We start from the raw sequence: 8122 nt of genomic DNA on the forward strand, positions 1-8122 counted from the left end.
ATAAATGTATTTGAACTCCTTTTTATTGTCATCTTCAATTGTATATTCCTTTGGTGGTGCAGTGGTTAAGAGCTAGGCTGTTAACCAAAAGGTCAGTGGTTCAAATCCACCAGCCGCTCCTTGGAATCCTTATGGGACCATTCTACTCTGTCCTATAGGGTTGCTATCAGCCAGAATCAACTCAGTGGCAACCGGTCTCTTCACATGAGACATAATCACTATCCTAAAGTTGATTTTTTTAAGTGACATTCATATCTCTATACCATATATATGTATATAAATAAAACCAAAAAAAAGACAAAAAAAACCCATTGCCATCAAGTCACTTCTGACTCATAGCAACACTATAGGACAGACTAGAACTGCCCGGTAGAATTTCCAAGGAGCGCCTGGTGTATTCGAACTGCTGACCTTTTGGTTGTCCGCCGTAGCACTTAACCACTACGCCACCAGTATTTCCATAGATACAGATATAGATAGATAGATACATATATATATATATATATAATATATGAATTAGTTTCAAAAATATAAAGTCCAGAGAACAAACTGGCGTGCAGAAGATGCACGCAGTGTGATGACACAAATATGAAAATGTTTATTGAAAAACATCATATATATTATATGTATGTATACCTGTATTATATATACGTATATATGTATATATATGTATGAATATATATAATGATGTTATACTACCTTGCAAAAATTAATAAAAATATGTCAACTTTAAATTGTTTTCTTGACAATATTTTTGCTTGTTTCTAAATTTCGATATAATAAATAATGCCGCTAAGAATATATTTACACACATTTCCTTGTGAACAAATGCAGTATTTTCTCTAGGGTAAATTTTTAGGAATAAAATTTTTTCTTGTAGATTACACGTATTTTCAAACTTACCGGATATTGCAAACGCATTTCAATATTCATGGCCAATTTTAAATTTCTCCTGTAATGTATAAATTTTCATTTCAAACATCCTGTCAATACTTGGTATTTTTAGATATTTAAATTTTTCTGACTTAATGGATATCAAACATTTAAAAGCTGGGAATATTTTGACATATTTAGGGCCATTTTCCCCTTTTATAAATTTGCTATTCACATTTTCTATTTTTTGACTGTTTCTGTATTTATTATTTATCTGTACAAAGTCTTTATATACAAAATGTGTTTTGATTATATGCCTCGTTTGTATCTGCTACAAGGCTGTGGTTTGTCTTTTTACTTTGTTTGTGGCATTTTTGATGTGCATAACTTTTAAATTTTAATGTCATCACATTCATCTTTCCTTTTATGTCCTGTAAAATTTGTGCCATGCTTGCGATGTCTTTCCCCTCTGTCATCATAGCAATATTTAATTATATTTTCATCTAAAACTTTAAAAGTATTATGAAATATATATTTAGGGATTTAATGCACTGAAATTGAATCCTATAGTGTAATGTAGGTTTCCAAATTTACTGTTCGAATTGACAACTCATCACAGAAGAAGTTTTCATATTCTTTTGTATCTATTTCTGGGTTCTATATGCTTTCCTCCCTTCCTTTTATTTTTATTATATATTTTGATCTTTGCGTTAGTAACAATGTCTTAATAATTACAGATTTACAACTATTTATATATATGATTGGGCAAGATACCATGCACTTGAAATAGCTGCAGTCAGGACTTAACTAAAATTGCCCCCAAACTGCAGTGCTAATTGCAACTTCAAATCAACTCTGAGGAGTTGCTTTATCTCTTTGTGGCATTTGACATTTTTGGAAATCCGTATCTCAAACTCTTATTGTTGAAATCTATGGTTAAAAATTTTTTTTTTCTTCAAAGTCTCTGATTATGTTTACCATTTTCTTTGATGTTTTTTATTCTTCTGCTGTATTTTGGAGCCATGGTAGGCTGTTTTGACTACCGTGGCAGTATAATAGGTTCTAAAATCAGGTAGTGTGAGGCCACCCACTTTGTTATTCTTCTTGAGTAATGCTTTACTTATCCAGGGCCTCTTTCCTTTCCATACAAAGTTGGTGATTTGTTTCTCCATCTCATTAAAAAATGCCATTGGAATTTGGATTGGGATTGCATTGTATCTGTAGAGTTCTTTGGGTATAACTGACATTTTCACAATGTTGAGTCTTCCTATCCATGAGCAAGGTATGTTTTTTCCACTTATGCACGTCTCTTTTGGTTTCTTGCAGTAGTGTCTTGTAGTTTTCATTGTATAGGACTTTTACGTCTCTGGTTAGATTTATTCCTATGTATTTTATCTTCTTGGGGGCTATTGTAAATGTTATTGATTTGGTGATTTCCTCTTTAAAGTTCTCTTTGTTGGTGTAAAGGAATCCAGCTGATTTTTGTATGTTTATCTTATATCCTGATACTTTGCTGAAATCTTCTATTGGTTCCAGTAGTGTTCTTGTGGATTCTTTGGGATTTTTTGTGTATAAGATCAAGTCATCTGCAAATAGAGATACTCTGACTTCTTCCCTACCAATCTGGATGCCCTTTATTTCTTTTTCTAGCCTAATTGCTCTGGCTAGGACCTCCAGCACAATGTTGAATAAGAGTGGTGATAAAGGGCATCCTTGTCTGTAAAACTGCATTCTATACTGACTGATATTTATCAAGAAATATTTGTATTTCTGAATCTCAAATGAACATATCTAAATTCAAGTGAACAACTTTTCTCCTAATTCTATTTGTGCTCCTGAGTTTGGTGAATGATAACACAATTTGCCTCATTCCCAGAACAAAATCTGACCGTTTTCTTCTCCCTTTCATTCACATCCTTCATCCAGTTGGTGTCAGAAGCTTCATATGAATTTGCTGTTGTAAGGTGCTATTGAGTTGGTTCTAACTCATAGTGACCCTATGTACAAAAGAATGAAACACTGCCTGGTCCTGTGCCATCCTCACAGTCCTTGCTATGTTTGAGTCCATTGTTGCAGCCAATGTGTCCATCCATCTCATGAGGAACTTTGTCTTTTTCACTGACCCTCTGCTTTACCAAGCATGTTGTCTTTTTCCAGGAACTGGTCACTTCTAATAACATGTCTAAAGTATGTGAGATGAAGTCTCATCATCCTCCCTTCTAAGGCACATTCTGACTGTACTTCGAAGACAGATTTGTTCATTCTTTTGGCAGTCTATGGGATATTCAAGATTCTTTGCCAGCACCATAATTCAAAGGCATCAATTCTGTGGTCTTACTCATTGTCCAGCTTACAAATTGCCTTAATAATCCGCAAATATGGCCCATCTTCTTTAACTGGTCTGCATTTTTCTCTGTCCTAGCCCTCATTATTTTAGCTTGAGTGACCCCATCTCTAGATATTATTGTCTCAAATCCAACATATTTACTGCTAGTAAATACAATGTAAATTTGCTTCTCACACAATAAGATCATGAAAGCTAGACTATCATACATCTGTATTCCCAGTATGTTATGGGAAGTGTGTCCAAAACATTTCTTCATGTGGCCAATGAGTGACAAATGCTGAGTAAATAAAGTAGAACAGATTTCTTTACTGGAAGATTTCCCACTTTTTAAAAGCTAATGTGCATTGTAAATTTCAAAGCGGAGATTCATGTCTCCATATTTCCTTACTTATCAGAATATTCTTCTTTTTTTTTCTTGTGAGCATCTACATCTGTTGAAACTAGTATTACAGAAAATGCTTGTCTCATTTCTTGCAACCTACACTAAAGCCAAACAAATCCATCTGAAATTTTCATAAAATGCCACATTTCACATATATGTGCTTTTTTGCTCCCCGTTCAATAAAAGTCTCCTCATATTTTCCCACCTACTCATTTTTTTAAGAATTATCTGGACTGAAGTATAAACTCTTGTCTGAAACTGAAACTGACCTGCCTTACTCTTAGAAAGAACTAATAACTCCCTTTGTATTTTGGAATTACAACAACAGTAATAATAACTAAAAAGAAATAAATCAAACCTGTTGCCATGGAGTCGATTATGACTCATAGTCAGATAACTCTAGTGATTCCACACGACAGAGTAGAACTGCCCCATAAGATTTCCAAGGAGTGGCTGGCGGATTCAAACTACCAACCTTATGGTTAGCAGCTGAGCTCTTAACCACCGTGCCACCATCTACCAATTATTTTTTTAAATCAAGACTAGCAGTTCTCATATATTTTGGTTTCAAAATATACTTACACTTTTAAAAATACTGAAGACCCCAAGGAATTTCTGTTTATGTGGGCACTGTTAATCAATATTTCCCATATTGGAAATGAATCATAAATTTATGAAGCATTCAGTTATTAATTTATTTTAAAATATCAGTAATAAACTTATATTACATGTTAGCATAAATAACATTTTATGAAAAGTAACTGTATTTTTGTAAACAAAAATGAATGCAGTGGGAAGAGTGACATAATTTTACCTTTCTGGAAACATCCTTAATAACTAGTTTAATATACGACATTATTTCTTTTGATGTTCAAAGTGTCCCAGGATTAGTCAGTTTAAGCCTCTTCAAGCTGTTCCTGTATCCTTGTTCCATGCTTCATCATTTTATTGAGAACTTCCTTATTTTATGTCTTAATGAGCTGCTCTGTGCTTGCTTTCTTGCCCCAAACCTGAACTCAGTCATTTCTCGGAGGAGCTCTGATTCTTTTTAGTGGAGAATTGTTATAAGAAACTAAAATATGGTTCTTAAGTATTTCCTTGCTTTTGGAGAATTTTCTTCAAGCCCCGTTAATACTGAATTATGGTAATTAATCAAAATATGTCAAAGTTATTGTTGGTTGTTTTTCCATTATTCTCTTGACAGAATTTTTGCCTGTTTCTGTCAAAACAAAATGTATATGTATATATTCTCATATACATATGTATGTAGATAGGTAGATAGATACACATGCATATTTATACTGGCGTGAATATATATACATATAGTATGTGCTCATATATATGCACACATATATATGCACATTTCTATCTCTCTCTGTGTGTGTGTGTGTACTAACACAAGTAAATATTTTAGAAATCTCAAGCTAACACAAATATCTCCAATTCTAATCTACTTAGATTTTTGATGACACAGTGGTTAAGAGCTACAGCTGCTAACCAAAGGGTCGGCAATTCGAATCCACCAGCCCTCCTTGGAAACCCTATGGGGCAGTTCTACTCTGTCCTATAGGGAAGTGACTCTATGGCAATGGGTTGGGTTTTTGGTTACCATTCTATATCTGTAAATTTCTTCTTCCAAGCTGAAAAACCTGGCTCCTAACAATATAAACACCTTTATTTATTTGCTCAATGCCACAATATATCTAAAATAATTTCAGTATATCTTCATCTATAATACTAAACAACAGAAAACTACTAAAACAGTTCAGGATTTATTATGCTGTTCTCATATACCCCACCTTGCTCAACACTGAAGGAATATACTCCATCACTCTGTTTATAAAGTTACTGGGATTAATTCTTTTTTTCTTTCTTTTGTCCTTCATCATTTAGATCCCTATTATTCATTCTAAAAGACAGTTAGGTTCATTTGTTTCAATTTGCTTTCAGTTACATATCTTTTTCCCCCTCTCGTTTTTTTAATTTAATTTTTTATTAATATGCAAACATCAACATCCTTCCAAAAGTAAAAAATATACAAAAAGGTATTTTCAGGGAAGCTTCATTTTCTTTTTTATCCCTTCCATCCATTCCCCAACATTTGAAGTTCTTTTTTCTTCTTTTTTTGGTTTTCCTATAAAGGACCAGATAATAAATGTTTTAGGCTTTGCATATCTCTGTCAGAACTACTGAGTTCGGCCATTTTACCATTAAGGTGGTCATAGACAATAAGTAAATGAACAAGCATAGTTGTTTTCCAATAAAAGTTTATTTACAAAAAGAGGCTGGATTTGGCCTGTGGGTCATAGTTTTCAGACCTCCGAATTAAAGGCTATACGATATTAATTAAATATGTGGATTGACATATATTTTGCAATATCAGATTTTGATACCTTCTCCTACCCAGAAAGACACTAACTAATTATCTTTAGTGATAATTCCATGTAGTGCCCTCAGCTCAAGTCTGGATATCTGTTAAGAAGAGATGACAAGAAGCATCACATATTTGGTCCTATGAAACCCAACAGAACATTGATGAAATGGTTCACTTTCCTCCATGGCCTGTTGTCAGGTTGCTTGGGTGTTAAACAAAATTGAAGTCTCACATTTATAAATCTAATCAATATTTATATGGTTCTTACTATGCAATGGGAAATTCTTTGAGCTTTTTATTGTGAAGTAGACAATAAAAGTCTCTGCCTTGAGGTTTTCCTAGAGGAGCCCTGGTGGAGCAGTGGCTAAATGCTCAGCGGCTAACTAAAATGTTGGTGGTTTGAACCTACCAGCCGTTCTGTGGGAGAAAGATGTGGCAGTCTGTGTCTGCAAAGATTTATGGCTTGAAAACCCTATGGGGCAATTCTACTCTGTCGTATAGAGTCACTATGAGTTGGAATGTCCTCGACAGTAATGGGTTGGTTGGTTGGTTGGTTGGCCCAGAAGATAACAAAGTATTACTCAACTTGTCAACAAAAGAGCCAGTTAATAGAGCTGACTCTACTGAGAGCTATTACATGATTAAGAAAAGCCATTAGCCTAACTTGACTTCCATTGTTCAACTAGAAAACAAATACTTTAAGCAAGATACAACCAATGGCTGTAATATTATATGAATTTATATTCTTGGGTATTGCTGGTTCACATCTTCAAATCTTAGGCCCAGTGAGTTTTAAGTCTAGAGCAGGAAACCAGTCCTTCCTGAAAGTCATATCATGGAATAGGCTTTAGTCTATATTGCACATAATGTCATGATTTAATTGGCAAAGCTTGACAAATGTTTTCTGTAAAAGACCAGATAGTAAACAGTTTAGGCTTTACAGAAGATATATAGCTCCTGTCACATAGTCTTCTTGGCTCTTTTTTTGCAACTGCCTAAGAATATAAGACTTGTTCTTAGCCCATGGTCTGTACAAAAACAGTCCTTGGGCCAGATTTGGTGCTCAGGAAGACATTTGTCCACTCTTGGACTAGAGTAATTCAGGACGTTCTAGGCTCTTGGAACCTGATGGATTCCACATAAGACCTGGTAGTTGAGGGGTAGAGAGAGGAGAGATTAGGGAAACAGATAAATAAAAGCAACATATAGAAGTAGTTAATATACAAGTTTCTTTGCTCGAAACAGGATCTCTCCTTAGGGATGATAAATTTTAAGGTGGGCTTTTTTGGAAGAGCATCCTAACTTAACTATGTGATAGCCTAAGGAATTTCTAGAATTGAAGAGAAACTATAAAAATAAAAATCCTTCTTATCAAGTAGTACTTGTATAGAGCTAGGAGATACATCAAGGGTCTCAGGCTTTTTCTTTTTATGTGCCTCATTCCACATAAGCAAATACTATTTTATCATCTCACACAGTGAGACTACAGAGCAGTATGATGTTTCCTTCTGATTGGCATCTAAGGAATAGACATTCCAGTAAAGCTATAATAGTTTTTATATTTATAGATTCCTTGACCTGTTTGACAGTCTGATTTCCATTCTATTCAATACAGAGCTATTAAAACCTAGTGAGAATGCACCTGCAGCTATCATCTACTGCACTGAGTGTATGTACTATTATGTGAGGTGCACTGGAATAATATAGTGGAAGATAGCTTCTTCCCTTCAGAAGTCAAAGAGTCTAAAGAAGACATGCAGTTACATAGAAAAATACAACAAATGGAAAATATGCACATTATGTGACACACAAACAATACTGATATGCATAAATTTGTCACAAAAAAATCTTTACTGAACAAACATACAGATTAAATAAATATTCAGGGCTTAATCAGAAAACATTCTCCAAAGACTACTCATGAGGGTGCATCTAAAAGTGTGGATTCTATGACTGCAATATGTTTACACATGATATGTAGCTTTGTAAAAAAATATATAACAGTGCCTATGTGACTTGAAGGCCGTGGTGGCACAGTGGTTAAGAGCTATGGCTGCAAACCCAAAGGTTGGCAGTTTGAATCCACCAGCTGCTCCTTGGAAACCTTATGGGGAAGTTGTACTCTGTCCTGTAGGGTTGCTATGAG

This window comes from Trichechus manatus, unplaced genomic scaffold (assembly GCF_000243295.1).
Source record: "Trichechus manatus latirostris isolate Lorelei unplaced genomic scaffold, TriManLat1.0 scaffold00158, whole genome shotgun sequence".
NCBI classification, from domain to species: Eukaryota; Metazoa; Chordata; class Mammalia; order Sirenia; family Trichechidae; genus Trichechus; species Trichechus manatus.